Source organism: Vicugna pacos, unplaced genomic scaffold (genome assembly GCF_048564905.1).
Source record: "Vicugna pacos unplaced genomic scaffold, VicPac4 scaffold_20, whole genome shotgun sequence".
Classification (NCBI taxonomy): domain Eukaryota; kingdom Metazoa; phylum Chordata; class Mammalia; order Artiodactyla; family Camelidae; genus Vicugna; species Vicugna pacos.
Window position 1 is genome coordinate 32498000 of NW_027328741.1, and position 19621 is coordinate 32517620.

At 31.7% G+C, this 19621-nt stretch overlaps 1 long non-coding RNA gene across 1 annotated transcript; it reads right to left on the bottom strand.

Annotated features, from left to right (window-relative positions):
• Window positions 1-1631: 1631 nt before the first annotated feature.
• On the bottom strand, window positions 1632-5207 carry LOC140694206 (uncharacterized). The gene is made up of 3 exons (XR_012069959.1): window positions 5022-5207; window positions 3967-4108; window positions 1632-1688 (listed from the first exon to the last, which is right to left on the bottom strand). It is a non-coding gene; the product is annotated as an uncharacterized lncRNA (long non-coding RNA).
• Window positions 5208-19621: the final 14414 nt, after the last annotated feature.

Here is a 19621-nt window from a genome sequence, read left to right on the forward strand (position 1 = left end):
TGTTCCATCAAATGATCATATGAACCAAATATCTCTTTTTTTCTTTAAATGGTAACTTAATCTCCCATTTAACACTGAAGACTACTTAAAAAATATAAGGAAAATACAGGTACACATCTATGTTTATTGTTCAAATAAGAATATTGCAGATATTTGTCGACATTTGACAACATCAATTTTAATCTTTGTTATCCTGCATAATCTGGTAGTCCTCTGGTAAATCAGTTGTAATTAGGATGACGTTCATAAGCTCAAGATGGCTGATTATTTGGCCTTGAAAGAGAAGTAGCTGATGTATTGGCTATCTCTGGCACTGGAAACCGTGGGTTTCTACCTGGTTGAAGTTTAGAAAAACGACCTTCACTGGCAGATATTTTGTGATATCCATTTGGAAAAGTAGGAGGTTCCTCCATCAGTCCAAAATAATTGCACTGTATGGGAGATAAGATGCTGTACTGAGAAGTAGAAGTTGTAGTTGTAATGAAGTTCACAACACGGCCATTTGTTTCACTGTAGCTGCTTTGAGAGTGCCCGTGGATAGTGGTCAACTGATTTAAAATAGCACGTTGATCCATTGCAATTTGTTCTGGATGTCTAAATGACATTGATCATAGAGGAGAAAAATCACCTCTGATCAGGGTATTCATATCACCATTTATGTGGCTAGTAGAGGGCTTTCTTATTAGAAGCTTGTTTAAATTTGCAGAAGGTAAAAATGCACTTTATCCTCTATTGTAAGCCACAAAATCTGAACTATGAGTGTCCACATTACCCCATGCTTTAAGTGCCTCTTTTTGAAATCTTCAGCCAATGAAGCCACCAGAGAGGCATTTTTAATCCCAACTATTCCTTTTATTCTCACTGAAATCAGGGAACAGCCTAGTTTAAAATTTGGATTATGATAGAACTGCTGCTACAACCAAAGGAGAAAGATTTTAGTAACATTTTAAACCGAAATACAAGGCTACAATAAGCCTAACCTATAAAACCTCAGAATTCACGTTTACTATGCAAAGATATTATCATCAAAATATGAACATTGCTGACGATATTTTGAAGTTCCTTATTTGGAAAATACCATTTAAATAGTATAGTCATCAAATTTATGAAGTTAGCGTTTGCAGTAATGGTGAATGCCATTTTTTAAAAGCAGTTTTAATAACTTTATTTAAATTTTGGTAAGATTCATAGTTGTAAGCAAATTTCCCATAATCTTGACTACATAAGACACTGTCCTCATTTTTTTGAAAAATAAAGTATTTCAGCTTTAATAGTTTTGTACAGTTTTAAAAATCTAGTTTTACATATATATTACCATAGATTGATGTACAAAATAAAATTTTATATATAAGTTACCAAGTGGTAACTAAAATTTCTTAATACCTTGCTTAAAACAGAGACTTCTTTTTCTTCTGCCTGAAAGTCAGCTAGAAAAACAGATCTTCGAAAATTCTGCTGCACTTTACTAAATCCATAAAGGTTAAGCTGTCTAATTAAACTTTTCATACTTCCAGGTTCAAATATTCTGAAAGGAGACTTTCTTTCCAAATCTTCCTTCATAAATATATCTTCATCCATCACTATGGAAGTTCCATTATCATGCCAACAGATGGATTTAAATTGGTTATTCCCAGCCATTTTCCAGAGTTTTCTTGGATATGTCAGAGAACGAAAATCATTATCTTCATCTGGTTCAGAGACACAATATTAGTAACATGGCCTTTTTATCAGGGATTCTTCAGACAAAGTCTGAAAAACATTTTCCTCAATCATAGACCTCAAGTCCAAACCCCAGGGAATGTTTGATCACACAATAGAGATCTACTGTACATTCCTGAAGCAGTTGGTCCATATTTAGGAAACACAACTTGAATTTCTGTAGGAACATGTGCCATCTCAAATAACATTTTCTACAACTACATTTCTAATCTGCATAATTTTGTGCACTGCAGCTTCAAATGCTGCTTTGGCGGGCCAGCACAGATAAACTGCGAGGCCATCACAATGGTTCTCAACTTGAGAAGCTGTGACATCACAATCGACTGGTCTCCTAGCAACTCAAGTGTAACATTCAGCCAGTGTTTACTTCTCATTCATCCAGTTAAAATGAAGCATATATGATGCTTAATTTTATACGGTGATCTGCAAATATTATCCCCACAAAATCTATTTAAATAATTTAATTTTGGTGTCTAAGAAACAAAACCAATCTCCATCATTTTGTATGCAAATTTATACCAGATATGTGAACAGAGAATAAATAATCACAAAATATATAAAATAATTTTAAAGTTTTGGATTTTAAAGTGAAATTTGTGTAAAATATTTACAAAAATTTATAACTATTTCATAATCATTTGTAATTAAAGTGAAACATAATTTGATTTGGAAGTGGAAGTAGTTTTTTATCTGTGTACTTTAAAATAAGTAGCTCTATATTCAACACATGAGCAGGATAAATATTAGTTTATTTGTTATGTTTATATATAAATGGTAAATATTTATGAAATAAAATTAGATTAAATTAATCAATCAAATTAAAGAAATTCTAAAGGGGGGAATTTTTGTTTTAATTTGTATTTCAGTGCTATATGTAAAATAAATGTAGTTTTATATACTACTTTAAAATTACACAAGAGAAAATCTTACAGTATTCTTACAAATGTTTATTTTTGCCATTCTTTCACTCAGAGGTTTTCAGTCCCTAGAAGGAATAAATTTTCTTGTCATCTTTATAATACATACTCTTGTGGCTTCTGTTAAGTGTTCTAAAATGATGTTGATAAATACACTTAGGCACAAGATCCTGGGTTCAATAAGCATTACCTCCATTTAGGGGCAAACAAACAATCAAAATACAAAGAAATTAGAGACTATGTGGGTTGGGGTGGAAAAAACCAGGCAATGCATTTTAGGAAGCAATATGTTTCTCAGTCCTGAAACAGTTGTCATTGTTAGTAAATTACGGCACTTTAAGGCAAGTGTTTTGTTCACTAATTGTAAATAATAGCTATGTTCTTTATCAGTAAACTGTAGTAAATCAAGTTCAACCAAAATTTATATTCTTAAATAAGAAATAAAATCCATTATACATAAACCAAATTCAAAATGAGAGACAAAATTTTTGAATAAATAAATCTACACTCAAGCTACAATGTAAATTTCTAATTCAGTATGTGTATATTCCATTCGAAATAAACATTAGCAACCTGAATTCATTGCATAATATAAGTATTATAAACTATAGTTAAGAGGGATTTAGTCCTGATTCATAAATATTATTTAACATGCGCAAAGTAATATATGTGATACCATACCTTTAAAAACAGAGAATTCAGAAATAACAGTCTCAAAAACTGTAGGAAATTTATTGACAGTTCTAATCTTAAGTTTTCTATAAAAGTATACTTAACAAATTCACTTTAGATAGAATGTAACTAAACGTAATAAGATGGCTGATGATTTCACATTGAAAGAGATGTAGCTAATGTATCAGCTATCACTGGCACTGGAAACCATTGGTTGCTCCCTGATTGAAGTTTAGAAAAACGACCTTCATTGTCAGATATGTTGTGATACCTATTTGGAGAAGTAGAAGGCTGCATCATCAGTCCAAAATAATTGCTCTGTATGGGAGACAAGATGCTGTACTGAGAATTAGAAGTTGTAGTTGTAATGAAGTTCACAACACGGCCATTTGTTTCAGTGTATTTGCTTTGAGAGTGCCCGTGGAGAGTGGTCAACTGATTTAAAATAGCATGTTGATCCACTGCACTTTGTTCTGGTGGTCTAACTGACATTGATGATGGAGGATAAAAATCACCTCTGATCGGGATATTTGTATCACCAATTATGTGGCTAGTAGAGGGCTTTATTATTAGAGGCATGTTTAAATCTGCGGAAGGTAAAAATGCACTTTCTCCATGAGTGTCAGCCAAAAATCAGAATTATGATTTTCCACATTACCCCCTTCTTTAAAGTGCTTCTTTTTGAAATCTTCAGCCAATCAAGGTACCAGAGAGTCATTTTTAATCCCACCTCTTCTTTTCATTCTCACTAAAAGCAGGGGACAGCCACGTTTAAAATTTGGATTACGATAGAACTGCAGCTACAACAAAAGTAGAAATATTTTAGTAATATTTTAAACCAAAATACAACACTACAGTAAGCCTAACCTATAAAACCTCAAAGTTCACGTTTACTATGCAAAGAAAATATCATCAAAATATGAACAATGTTGAAGATATTTTGATATTCCTTATTTGGAAAATACACTTTTAAATTTTATAGTCATCAAATTTAAGAAGTTAGCATTTGAAATAAGGGTGAATGCTACTTTTTAAAAGCAGCTTTTAAAGTTTATTTAGATTTCTGGTAAGATTCATAGTTACAAGCAACTATCTCATAATCTTGACTACTTAAGGCACTGCCCTTTTTTTAGAAAAAATAAAGGATTTTAGCCTTAGTAGTTTTATACAATATTCAAAAGCTAACTTTACATTTATATTATCATAATTTTATGTACATAATAAAATTTTATACATAAGTTACCCAGCGGTAACTAAAATTATTTAATACCTTGCTTAAAACAGAGATTTCTATTTCTTCTGCCAGAAAGTCAGTCAGACAAGCAGAGCTTTAAAAATTCTGCTGCACTTTACTAAACCCATAAAGTTTAAGTTGTCTACCTAAAGTTTTCATACTTCCAGTTTCAAATATTCTGAAAGGGTCCTTTCTTTCTATAACTTCCTTCTTAAAGATATCCTCATCAATCACTATGGAAGCTCCATTATCATCCCACAAGATGGATTTAATTTGGTCACTCCCAGCCAATTTCCAGAGTTTTCTTGGAAATATCAGGGAATGAATATAATTATCTTCATCTGTTTCAGAGACACAATGTGTGTAACATGGTCTTTTTATCAAAAATACTTCAGACAAATTCTGAAAAGCATTTTCTTCAATTATAGATCTCAAGTTGAAGTCCCCAGAAAATGTTTGTTCACACAAAAGAGATCTACCGGAGTTTCCTGAACCAGTTGGTCCAACTTTACGAGACAAATCTTGAATTTCTGAAGAAACATGTGTCATCTCAAATAACTTTTTCTACAAGTACTTTTCAAATCTGCATGATTTTGAGCACTGCAGCTTCAAATGCTGCTTTGGCAGGCCTGCACAGTTAAACTGCTAGGCCATCACAATGTTTCTTAACCTGAGCAGCTATGACATCACAAAACGACTGGTCTCCTAGCAACTCAAGTGGAACATTCAGCCAGTGATTCCTTCTCATTCATAAAGTAAAAATGAAACATATAGGATGCTTATATTTATAGTGTGATCTGCAAATATTATCCTCACAATATCTTTTAAAATTATTTAATTTTGGGGACTATGAAATAAAACCAATCTCCATCCTTTTGTACACAAATTTATAGCAGATTGGTGAACAGAGTATAAATAATGCACAAAATATATGAAATAATTTTAAAGTTTTGGAATTTAAAGTGAAATTTTTGTAAAACCTGTACAGAAAAGTTATAAATTTTCATCATCTTTTGTAAGTAAAGTGAAACATAATTTTATTTGGAAGTGGAAGTAGGTATTTATCTGTGTGCTTTATGATAAGTAGCTCTATATTCAAAACATGAGAAGACTAAATATCAGTATATTTGTTATGTTTATAAATAAATTGTAAATATTTATGAAACAAAATTAGATTAAAATAATCTATCAAATTTAATATATCCCAAAGTGGGTAATTGTTGTTTTAAATTGTAAATCAGTGTTATAAGTAAAATAAATATAATTTAATATTCTACTTTAAAATTACAAAAGAGAAAAGCTTATTGCATATTTACAAGTTTTTTTTACCATTCTTTCACTCAGAGGGTTATCAGTCCCCAGATGCAATAAAATTTCTTGTCATCTTTATAATCCATACTCTTGTGACTTCTGTTAAGTGTTCCAAAATGATGTTCATAAATACACTTACACACAAGATCCTGTGCTCAATAAGCAGTGCCTCCATTAAGGGGCAAACAAACAATCAAAAAACAAAGCAATAATAGTATATGTGGGTTGGGGTGGAAAAAACATGTAATGCATTTGGGAAGCAATATGTTTCTCAGTCCTGAGACAACTGGCATTGTTAGTATAATACGGCATTTTAAGGCAAGTGTATTTTGCACTAACTGTAAATAGTAGCTATGTTCTTTATCTGTAAACTATAGTAAATCCAGTTCTAGCAAAAATTAAATTATTTATTTAGACATAAATTCCACTAAATATAAGCCAAATTCAAAATGAGTGATGAAATTTTTAAATAAATTAATGTACCCTCAAGCTACAATGTAAATTTTTCCTTCAGTATCTGTAAATTCCATTCTTTATAAGTATAAGCAACCTGAATTCATGGCATACTATATGTATTATAAACTAAAGTTAATTTGAATTTAGTCCTCATTCATAATTATTATTTAACATATGCAAATGAAACTATGGGATACCATCCCTGAAAAAACAAAGAATTATAAAATGACAATCTCAAAAAATGTAGGAAAATTATTGACAGATCTGACCATAACTTTTTAATAAAAATATTCCTAACAAATTCACTCTAGATAGAATGTAACTAAACGTAATAAAAGGTATATATGAAAAACCCATGACTAACATCAAGTTCAATGTTAACATACAGGAAGGTTTTCCTCTGGTCCAGTAATAAGAAATAGTAGTTCAATTTCACAAGTCCTAAATTACACTACTTGAAGTCCTAGCCAGAACAACTAGTCAAGAAAAAATATAAAAGTCATCCAACTTGTAAAATAGCAGTAAAGTTTTTACAGATGACATAATTATGCAGAGATAGGAAACTCCATAGACTCCTCCAGTGACTGTAATAAATAATGAACAAACTTAGTATACTTAAAGAATACAAAATCAATATACAAATGTCCGTTGCATTTTTGTATAGTAACAACACATTATCAGAAAGAGAAATTAGGAAAATAATTCTATGTAAATTTATACCAAAAATAATAATATAAGAATAAATTGGTAAGTGAAATAAAAGATCTAAACATAGATCTATAAACTAAAGGTACAAGAAATATTAGTAAACAAAAGAAATAAAATGTTATTCTTTGTCATGGATTGTATACAATGTGAGGAAATATTCTAATCTATCTTTTCAATGTTCAATCTCCCCAGCACTAATTATTGAGGAGAATGTCTTTTCTTCATTTTATACTCTTGCTTCCTTTTCCATGGATTAATTGATCATAGGTGTGAGGGATTCTATCTGGTTGCTCTATTCTCTTCTATTGATTGGTGTCTGTTTTTGAGCCCATATAATGTCTTAATTACTAAAGCTTTGTTGGACTGTTTAACACCAGAGAAATTTACACCATTAGATTTAATACACTTTTTCAAGATTATATTTGCAACTCATGATCTTTGTGATTACATATAAATTTTGAAATTATTTGTTCTATTTAATGGAAATATTTCATGGCTATTTTGAGATGAATCACACTAAATGTAGATTCCTTTGGGTAGTATGCTTGTTTGAACCACATTGTTTCACATCATTAACATAAGAGATCTTTTCACTTCTTTGGATCAGTTTTAATTTCCATCATGAATGTTTTCTGTTTTTTAATGTGTATGATTTCACCTTATTTGTTAACTTCATTTCTAGGTGTTCTTTACATATATATACAATTATATACATAATATTTGTAAACTCGTTTCCTACACATATACAGCAGGCAAAAGTCAGTGGCAAGACATATTCAAAGTCCTGAATGAAAGAAAATGGTATTCTAAGATAATTTATCAAGCAAGGATATCTTTTAGAATACAAGGAGAGATAAATAAATTCAACACAAGCAAACACTAAAAGAATTTAGCAAGAGAAAAAGAAATAATGAAAATTCTGCTCTAAATAAAAAAGAAGAAGGATGCTATAGAAAAGACAATGGCAATATTATAAAGGCAATAGTTACAATGACTTACAAAAGAATAAATAAAATTACGTAAAACAAGACATCAAAATTTTTAAGGCTCACAGAGTGAAACAGGTCAATACAGTGTGTTTTTTCTTGTTTCTCTTCTCTGTAGAATGGGTTTTAGTTTGTATTGTTATCAGTTATAATAAACAGATATGGTATGGGTCAATATAAATACAAAACAAGTTAACCATAAGTCAAAATCTTACAATGAAGTCACAAAGACAAAAAGAAACCAAGATAATAAAGAAAATTTATCAAGTCACAAAAAGAAAAAGAAATGAACAAAAATAAATACAAAATCAACTGGAAAATGAAGTTCAAAATGGAAATAAACACCAGTCTTTCAATAACTATAACAAATGTTAATGGACTTAATGCTTCAATCAAAAGATATATATTGTCAGATGGGATAATATAACAAGACCCTAAATTATGAAGCATACAAGAGACCCACTTTAGTAAGAGGAACACACATCAATTGAAAGTCAGAAGATGGAAAAATATATTCCATGCAAATGCACATGACAAGAAAGCAGGACAAGCAGTACTGACTTCACACAAAAGAGACTTTACAACAAAGGCCATAGAGGAAGATAAACAAGGACATGATATAATGATTAAAGGAGCAATAAACAATGAGGGTATTGTACAAATTAATATATACTGACTCAATATAGGAGTACCTAAAAAAAAGACAAATGCTAATAGATTAAAACAGAGAAATCCCTGGGAACACAAGCACAGTAGGAGAATATAACTCCCAATTACCATCACTGGATTTGTCTTTCACACAGAAAATTAATAAGGGAACAAAGTTACTAAAAAACACTATAAAATAATTGGAGATGGCTGATATTTTCAAAACAGTACTTCTCCCCAAAACAGAATATACATTCTTTTCCTGTGCACATGGAACAATTTCCAGGAAAGATTATGTACTCAGGCATTGAATAAGCCTCAACAAATTTAAGAAGATAAAAATTATTTCAAGCAAATTTTCTGAGTATTATACCATGAAACTAGAAATCAATCACAGAAAAACAGGGAGAAAAAATGACAGCATGTAGATTAAAAAACATGGTAGAAAAACAAGGAGTTGAGGTGATGAGTAAAAGAAGAAATTAAAAAATATCTTAAGAAATATGACAAAACACTACACAAACTCTATGGAATACAGTTAAAGCAGGCTTAAGAGCTAAGTACATAGTGACAAGACCCCCCTCAAAGTAGAAGAACAATTTGAGATAAATAATCTAATGTTCTATGTAAACTAATCAAGAAAAGAAGAGGAAATATAACAAATAGTCAGCAGAAAGGGGGAAAAAATAAAGATGAAAAAATAAACAATTGAAATAAAGATAAAAAATAGAAAAAATCAATCAAATACTTTTTGGAAATAGTAAACAAAATTGGCAAATCTCTGAACAGGCTCACCAACAAGAAAAGAAAGAGAATACAAATAATATAAGAAATGAAAATGGAGAAATTACAAACAGTACAAAAAAATTACAATATATCATAAGGGAATACCATGAGCAACTGTATGCAAACAAACTGGATAACCAGGCATAAATGGAGAAGTTTTTGGAAACATTCAGACTACCAAAATTGCACCAAGAAGAAATTAACCATTTGAAGAAACATACCACCAGAAATGGAATAGAATTATGATTAAAATGAAAAATCACTGCAAACAAAATTCAGACCCAAATAGCTTCACTGGGGAATTTGACCAAACATACAAAGAAATATCCACACCAGTCCTCCTCAAACTCTTCCAAAAGACTGATATGGAGAGAGTACTCCCAAACTCACACCATAAGGCCAAAATCAAACTGATACCAAAACCAGACAAAGACACTACCACAAAAAGAAAACTATAGGCCAATATCATTGATAAACATAGATGTAAATGTCCTTAAGAAATTATTAACAAACAGAATCCAACAGCATGTAAATAAAAGCTCATGCACCATGGTCAAGTTAGGTTCATCCCAGGAACACAAGGATGGTTTAACATATGCAAATCAATCAATCAATTGTGATACTCCGTATCAACAAAAGAGAAGACAAAAATGATATGATCATCTCAGTAGATGCAGAAAAAGCATTTGGTAAAATTTAACACATATTTGCAATAAAAGTTCTTATCACAGTGGGCATGTAAGGACCACATCTCAACATAATGAAAGCTATTTATGACAAACAAATAGCCAGCAAAATACTCAATTGTGAAAAACTGGAAATTTTCCCACAAAGACCTGAGACAAGACAAGGATGCCCATTCTCACAATTTCAATTCAATATAGTCTTGGAAGTCCTACCCACAACGATCAGGCAAGAAAAAGACATAAAATGATTCAGACTGGAAAAGAAGAGGTAAAATTGTCACGATATGCAGACATGACCCTATATATAAAAAAGTGTAAAAGTTTCACAAAAAAATTACTTAGGCTATAAAAGGAACTGGGCAAGGTAGACTGATTAGTGTGCAAAAATCAATTAAGATTCTTTACACTACCATTGAATCAACAGGAAAACAAAGAATAGAGACAACCCCTTTTATAACTGCACCCAAAACTATAAAATGCTTAAGCATAACTCTGACCAAGGAGGTGAATGATTTACACATGGAGAAGAAGAAAACATTGATTGAGAAAATCAAGAAAGATTTTAAGAATTGAAAAGATACCCAATGGTCCCGTATTGGAAGAAATAATATTGTAAAAATGGCCATACTGCCCAAGGAAATCCACAGACTTAATCGGAGTGCCTATCAAAATATACAAAACATTTCTTTTTTAGGAATGAACAAATGATCATAAGATTTATATAGAATCAAAAAAGATCCATAATTTCCAAAACAATATTGAAGACTAAAAGAGGTTGTAGCAATAAACCGCCTTGTCTCCATACACTATTGCAGAGTTACAATAATCAAAACGACGTGATACTGGTACAGAAACAGGCAAATGGACTAATGGAACAGAATAGAGAGCCTGGGAATAAATCTACATGCCTATGTTCAATTAATATTTGACAGAGTAGCTAAGAGTATGACAGAGAAAAGACCATCTCTTCACCAACTGATGTTGGGAAAACTGGATAGAAGCATGCAAAGCAATGGAGTTAGAACACTACTTCACTCCATAGACAAGAATAAACTCAAAATGGCTTGAAGACTAAAATGTAAGCCAAGACACAGTAAATCTCCTAGAAGAAAACAGGCAAAACACTCTGAGATAATTCTCAGCAATGATGTCCTAAAACAGCCTACCCAGGTAATGGATGTAAGAGCAAAATTAATAAATGGGACCTAATTAAACTTAAAACATTTTGCACAGCAAAGGGAACCATAAACATAGCAAAATGACAACCTACAGGTTTAAATAAAATATTTAGAAATGATGCAACTGACAAAGGCTAAATTTCCAAAATATAAAGACATCATACAACCTAATAATAATAAAAAACCCAAGAAACCCTATCTGAAAATGGGCAGAAGCACTAAACAAAGAATTCTCCATTAGATACATGCATATGCCACATAGAAATATGAAAATAAAATTGCTCAATATCATTAGCAGAGAAGGGCAATTCAAAACTATAATGAAGTATCACCTCACAATAGTCACAATGGCCATCATGCAAAACTCCACAAACAATAAATGCTGGGGAAGCTGTGGAGAAAGGGAACACTTCTACACTATTGGTAGGAATGTAGTTTGGTGCAGTCATTGTGGAAAACAGAATGGGGATTAATCAAAAGAATAAAACTAGACTTAACATATGATCCAGCAATCCCACATTTGGGTATATATCAGAGAGAACCATAATTCAAAATGTCACCTGCTACCCTATGACTTTAGCAGTGCTATATACAAAAGTCACGACATGGAAACACCCTAATTGTCCATCAACAGATGACAGTATACAGAATTTATGCCATATTTAAACAATGGATTTATATTCTGCCATAAAAAATGATAAAACAATGACATTTGCAGCAAAATGGATGTCCCCAAAAAGTGACATTCTAAATGAAGTAAGCCAGAAAGAGAAAGAAAAATAATGCATGACATGACATATGTAGAACATTTAAAAAACAATTCGGATAAGAACACTATGATTTCATATACAAAACTGAAACACACTTGCAGATCTACTTAATAATCTTATGGTTACTGCAGACAAGGCATAGGAGAGGATATATTTGGAAGCTGTAGAGTTATAAATGTTATCCACTATATATAAAAATAGATTTTTTCAAAATGCCTTTTGTATGACACTGGGCAGTATGTAAATATCATGAAGTTTACTTTAATTGGCACACAAATATATGCATGAAGCGGGACACTGTGCTATACACCATAGATTGACACATTGTAAATGGCAGTACTTCAATGATAAATAAATGAATAAATAAGTAAATAAGTAAGTAAATAAATAAATGAATGAATGAATGAATAAATAAATAAATAAATCATATTTAATAATAAAAGAAATACAAAAATCACACTACATAACTTTACACATCAAGAACTAGGAGAAAACAGAAAGAATAAAGAAAATTGAATGAATGAGAGTAAGGGAAATAACAAGAGAAACTATTGAAAAGATAAAAATAAAACCTAAGTCTGTTTCTTTTAAACAAAATGTGGACAAACGTTTAGGTTGGCTAAGAAAATAAAGACTCGAATAAAATTAGAAATAAAAGAGAAGATACTGTAGATGTGTAGAGGTGCATAGCATCAGAAGAAATTTCCACTAGCCAACAATTTGAATGACCTAGAACAAAAGACATATTCCCAGAATCATATGTCTTCCAATACTGAATCAAGAAGAAATTACAAAATTAAATAGAGCAAAAGTGTGCATGAGTAAATCAGTATTCCAAACCTCCCAAACCAGAAAATATTTACAAGATGACTTTACTGGTGAATTCTATCACACATTTAAAGACAATTTTCACCAATTCTTCCCCAAATCTTCCAAGATTTTGAAGTGGGTGAAAGTATCCAAACTAGTTTTATGATGCCAGCTTTATTTGCATTACAATGTTAGAAAGGAAATTATATGCAAAATATAGAATATAAACCCTGATGAACATATGTGCCAAAATTTTCAACAAAACATTTAATGTATCATACACATTCATGAGTAAATGGATTTATCCCTGGGTTTAAGGATACTACAAATTTTTCAAATCAATAAAGATGACATGCCACACTAATAGAATGAGAAATAAAACTCACATAATCATCTCAATAGGTGCAGAAAGAGCATTGTATATAATGCAACATCCTTTTAAGACACTCAGAACAAATTAAATTAACCCTGTCAGTGGCACAATATCATATACACACAAAAACTGTGTGGAGAGAAGCGAAGCAGTTCTCTGTTTATTGATTCTTAGAAGAAGGGTTTATATAGGACATGCACAATGCCTCACATATCATCTAAGTTATAACAATGTTAATAATCTTAAGCAACTTATGCCCCATGCTCCTGCAGTAAGCACAGGATGTTAAATGATCAAGGATTGTTTTAAAGTTCATCACAGAACTTCATTAAGTAGGCCTTCTCTTATCCAGCCAGCTGTGCCTGTCTTAGGTTGTCCTCCTCTGAGGATCTTACCCATTATAGGCTATCCAGCCATCCCTACTCGATACACTGATTAGGACATTTCTTATCCAGCCTGGATATGTGACATTCCTCACACTTGTTTATCAGTTCAGCCCAAGGGCTTGTTCTCTAGAGCCTTCAGTCAGGGACCTACAAACCCAACATCGCTTGACAGAAAACTGGATGAAGAAAATTTGATGTTTATATGCAGTGGAATCAATACTTTGCATTCCTATCTACGGTGTCCATGGTGTTACTTTTTCTCCACAATCTCACCAAGATTTATTTATTTTCTTTTGGATGAGAGCCTTCTGACAAGTTTGAGGTCTTGTCTCATTTTTGGTTTATGGTTTTCCTAATAATTTATAACTCTGAACATATTTTCATGTGTGATATAGCCAACTGTATGTTTTCTATAGAAAATTGATTTATATTTATCTATTCAGTTCCTATGGACATTCTTTTTAATTGGATTATTTTGTCTTTTTTTGTAGTGGTGTATGAGTTTGCCATTTATTTTGTATATTAACACTTGATTTGAAAATATCACTTGCAAATATATTCTCCCATTGTGTTTGTTGACTTTTCATTTTATTGATCATTCCTTCTTCATTGTTAATCTGTTTAGACTGATACAATCATCTTTTGTTAGTTTTGCTTCTTCTTCCCTTGCCAGAGGACATATGAAGAATCATATTAAGTCAAGTGTACTTCTTATGTTTTACCCTAGGATTCTTTGTTTTCAGGTTTTATGTTTTATATGACCAGGAGTGGGATTGATGGGTCATATGATAGATCTATTTTATTATTTAAAGTAGCTTCCATACTGATTCCAAAGTGGTTGCACCAATTTTCATTCCCATCAACAGTTTTGGAGAGTCCGTTTTTCTCAACAACCTCCACAGTCTTTATTATTTATAGACATTTTGATGACAGCCTTTCTCACTAGTGTGAGGTAAATCATAATTTTATTTTGGTCTTGCCTTTGTATAATGATTAGCAATGTGAACATGTTTTTATATTCCTGTTTATCATCTGTGTGTCTTCTTTAGAAAATTTTCTTCTGTTCATTTTCTGTCTGAGTTGTTTGTAGATATTTTAAATGGAGTTGTATGAACGATGTGTGTATTTTAGAAATTAGCCTTTGTTGACTGAACTGTTTCCTAATGTGTTCTCCCATTTGGAAGTTCATCTTTTCATTCAGTATATTTTGCTGTGTCAAAGATTTTAAGTTTAATTAGGACCTATTTGATTATTTTGTTTTATTGTTTTCAGCTTGGGAGAGTGACATAAGAAAATTTTACTACAATTTATCTCTTGTTTTGCATATGTTAGTTTCCAGGAGTTTTATTCAGGCATGTATTAGATTCAGATATTTAAAACATTTTGAGTTTATTTTTGTACAGTGTAAGGCAGTGTTGTAATTTCATTGATTTACATGTTGCTGTCTAGCTTTCTCTACATCTCTTGCTCAAGACTGTCTTTTAGGCATTGTATATTTTTGTTTCCTTTGTCATAGTTTAGTTGACCATAGGTGTGATGTTTAATTTCTACCTCTGTGTTCTTTTCCAGTGATATAGATGTTTGTATGGTTTCTGGTATTGTGTTGTTTTGATTACTGTATTTTTGTAATATATTCTTGGTCCTGGGAGTATTATGGGTTATGCCTCCAACTTTGTTCTTTTTCCTCATTGTTCCTTTTACAGTTCTGGGTCATTTGCAGTTTCTTACAAATCTTAGGACTGTTTTTATTTCGGTGGAAAATATCATGTAGTTCGATCTGAATCACTTTATATCTGTAGACATCATTTGTAGTATATATATTTTAACAATAATAATTCCTCTATATTAAGACATTGAGATTTCTTTCCATTTCTTTACATCATCTTCAAATTTATATATAAGTGTATTATTGATTTTATTATCTTGGTTTTTTCACAGGTTTTTTTCATTTTTTATCTGATTTCATATGAATTTTTTAAAATTATGGAATATTTTACTTTTAGGGTAAAGAAATGTGACAGTTTTTGTATATTAATCATGAATCATGCAACTTTGCTAAATGTCTTTATTTGTTTTAGTTGTTCCGGTGTGGAGATTCTTTAGGGATCTCTATATAGATTATCATGTCATCTAAAATAACAGTTTTACTTCATTCAATCCAATAAGAGTAAATTATTTTCTAGTCCGATTGCTGTTGCTAGGACATCCCATACTGTGTTTAATAGAAATGGTAAGAGTGGACATCCTTGTCTTATTCCTTTATTTGGCTTTCAGTTTTTCACTTTTGCATATTATTTTGTCTGTGTGTCTGTAATTAATGACTTTAGTTATGTTGAGATATATTTCCTGAATCCTACTTTGATAAGAGGTTTCTGTTGTTGTTGTTGCAGTTGTTGATGTTTTAATGTATAAATGTTGAATTTTGTGAAATACTTTGATGGATTTATGACCACATCATTTTCCCTTTTCATTTTGTTAATGTGGTGTATCAAACTAATTGATTTTTGTATGTTGAACCTCTCTTGTGACCCTGCATTGAATCCTAGTTGATCATGGTGTATGATTCATTTTAGGTATTGCTGGATTTAGTTTGCTAAAAATATTTTGTAGAATTTTTGCGTCGAATTCAATCAAATATATTTGCTTGAAATTCCCTTTGCCCGTACTTTGTTTGTTGGCTTTGCTCTCAGGGTGATTAAATCTTCATATAATTAATTTGGGAGTTTCCCACATCTTCACTATTTTTGAATAGTTTGAAGAGTATGAGTCCTGTTTTATATTTTTGTACAGTTTTCCACGGGAGCTGTTTAAATCTGCACTGATATTAAACGATAATTTTAAATGAAGATTCTATCTTTCTTCTAGTAATCAGTTTTTTCAAATTATTTGTTTCTCCTTATCTTGGTCTCTTTCTAGACATTTGCCTACTTTTTCTAATTTGTCCAGTTTTTTGGTATGTAATTGTTGACAAAATGAACCCTTATTTGTATATTTGAGTTAACAATTGTTATTTCTCTTCTTTTATTTCATATTTTATTTCTTTGGAGTATCTCTCTTTTCTTCATGACACACCAGGCTAGAGGTTTTTTGATTTTGCTTAACTTAAAAAGAAAACATTAAACAAAATTTTTGGTTTTACTACTTTTTTGCAAGTTTTTTTCTCTCAAATTTATATTTACACCTGTAATATTTAGGATCATGCTTTTTTCTTTTTTTTTTTAACTTTTTTCTATTGGTTTACATTCATTTTACAAAGTTCTCTCCAATTCCAGCGTAGAGCATACTTTTTCAGTTACAATGAACATATATATATTTTTGTCCCATTTTTTCCTCTCTGAGCTGCTGTAAGAACTTTTATATATTTCCCTGTGCTATAAAGTACAATCCTGTTTATCTATTCTACAATTTTGACCTCCCAGTCTATCTCTCCCTGACCCCCACACCCTTGGCAACCAAAACATTGTATTCTATGTCTGTGAGTCTATTTCTCTTTTAATTTTGTGCTTTTTTTGTTTTGTTTTTTTATTTTTAGATTCCACTGATGAGCCATCTCATATGGTATTTTTCTTTCTCTTTCTGGCTTACTTCACTTAGACTGATTATCTCCAGGAGCACCCATGTTTCTGAAAATTGCATTACGTTGATGGTTTATATGGCTGACTGATCTTCCATTGTATAAATATATCAACTCTTCTTTATCCAGCCAACTGCGATGGACATTTAGTCTGTTTCCATGTCTTGGCTATTGTAAATAGTGCTCGCTATGAACATTGGGGTGCAGGTGTCATCCTGAAATAGGGTTCCTTCTGGATTTATGTCCAGGAGCGGGATTCCTCGGTCATATTGTAAGTCTATTCCTAGGCTTTTGAAGGATCTCCATCCTGCTTTCCACAGTGGCTGAACTAAACTGCATTGCCACCGGCAGTGAAGGACAGTACCATTTTATCCACAGCCTCTCCAGCATTTGTCATTTGTGAATTTTTGAATGATGGCCATTCTGACTATTGTGAGGTGTTAACTCACTGTAGTTTTGATTTGCATTTCTCTGATAATTAGTGATATTGAGCATTGTCTGAAGTGTCTTTTGATTATTTGTATGTCTTCCTTGGAGAATTGCTTGTTTAGTTTTTCAGCCCATTTTTGGGTTGCATTGTTTATTTTTCCTTATTCAGTTGGATGAACTGCTTATATACTCTGGAGATCAAGCCTTTGTAGCTTTCACATGCACATTTATTTTCCCATTCCATACGTTGTCTTTTTGCTTCACTTCTGGTTTCTTTACTATGCAGAAGCGTGTAAGATTCATTAGGTCTATTTTGTTTATTCTTGCTTTTATTTCTTTGAGAAAATTTTCGAATCTTATATCAGATAACATTTTGCCTATATTTTCCTCATGGAGATATATTGTATCTTGTCTTATGTTTAAGTCTTTGATACATTCTCAATTTATTTTTGTGTATGGTGCTCTAGCTTCATTGGGAGTGTTCTAGCTTCATTGATTTACATGCTGCTGTGCAGTTTTCCCAACACCATTTGCTGAATTGGCTGTCTCAATTCCATTGCATTTTCTTGCCTCCTTTGTTGAAGTTTAATTGACCAAAAGTTTTGGGTTCATTTCTGGGCTCTCTATTCTGTTCCATTGGCCTATATGTCTGTTTTCCTACCAATACAGTGCTGTCATGTTGACTGTAGCTCTATAGTATTATCTGAATTGTTAGAATAGATAAATGCCAGTGATTTGTGAACCTTAATCTTGTAACCTGCTTTGCTGCTGAATTCTTTGGTCAGCTGTAGTAGTTTTTTTCTGGATCTTGTAGGGTTTTCTATATATAGTAACATATTATCTGCAAATAGTGAGACTTTTACCTCTTCTTTTCCAATTTGAATCCCTTTTACTTCTCTCTCGTTTCATTGCTGTGACTAGGACTTCCATGGTTATATTGAATTGGAGTAGTGATAGAGTGCATCCTTGACTTGTCTCGATTTTAGTGGGAAATTTTAACTTTCTCACCATTAAGTACTGTGCTGGCTGTAGGTTTGTTATCTATAACTTTCATGATGCTGAGATATGTTCCCTCTATGCCCACTTTGGTGAGAGTTTTTATCATACGTGGGTGTTGAATTTTAACAAATGCTTTTGCTGCATCTATTGAAAAGATCATTTTGTTTTGGTCCTTTCTCTTGTTGATGTGCTGTATTACACTGATTGATTTGCATATGTTGATTCACCCCTGTGTCCCTGGCATGATCCCCCTTGGTCATGATGTATAATGTTTTATCTGTGTTGTTGGATTCTATTTGCTACTATTTTGGTGAGGATTTTGGCATCTGTGTTCATCAGTGATATTGGCCTATAATCCTCTTTTTTGGTAGTGTCTTTGCCTGGCTGTGGTATCAGGGTGATTGTGGCTTCATAGAATGAATTTGGGAGTATAACATCCTTTTCAATCTTCTGGAAGAGTTTGAGAAGTACTGGTATGAGTTCTTCTTTGTATGTTTAGTAGAAGTCCTCAGTGATGCCTTCCAGTCCTGGACTTTTATTTGTAGGAATGTTTTATATTGCTATTTTGATTTCATTTCTAGTGCTCTGCTTGTTCAAGGGGTCAGTTTCTTCTTGATTCAGTCTTGGTGGACAGTATGTTTCCAGAAAATTGTCCATCTCCTCTAGGTTATCCAGTTTGTTTCCATATAGATTTAATAATATTTTCGTATGATATCCTGTATTTCATTTTTAGTTGTTGTAATTTCTCAGTTCTCTTCCCTTATTTTGCTAATTTGTGCTCTCTCTCTTTACTTCTTTTTTAGTTTGGACAGAGGATTGTTGATTTTATTTACTTTTTCAAAAAACAAGCTTTTGCTTTGGTTGATTTTTTTCCTATGTTCTTTTTAATTACTATTTTATTTCCTCCCCAATATTTATGATTTCTTTCCTTCTGCTGCCATTTGGGGTTTTTTGTTCTTCTTTATCTAGTACATTCTGC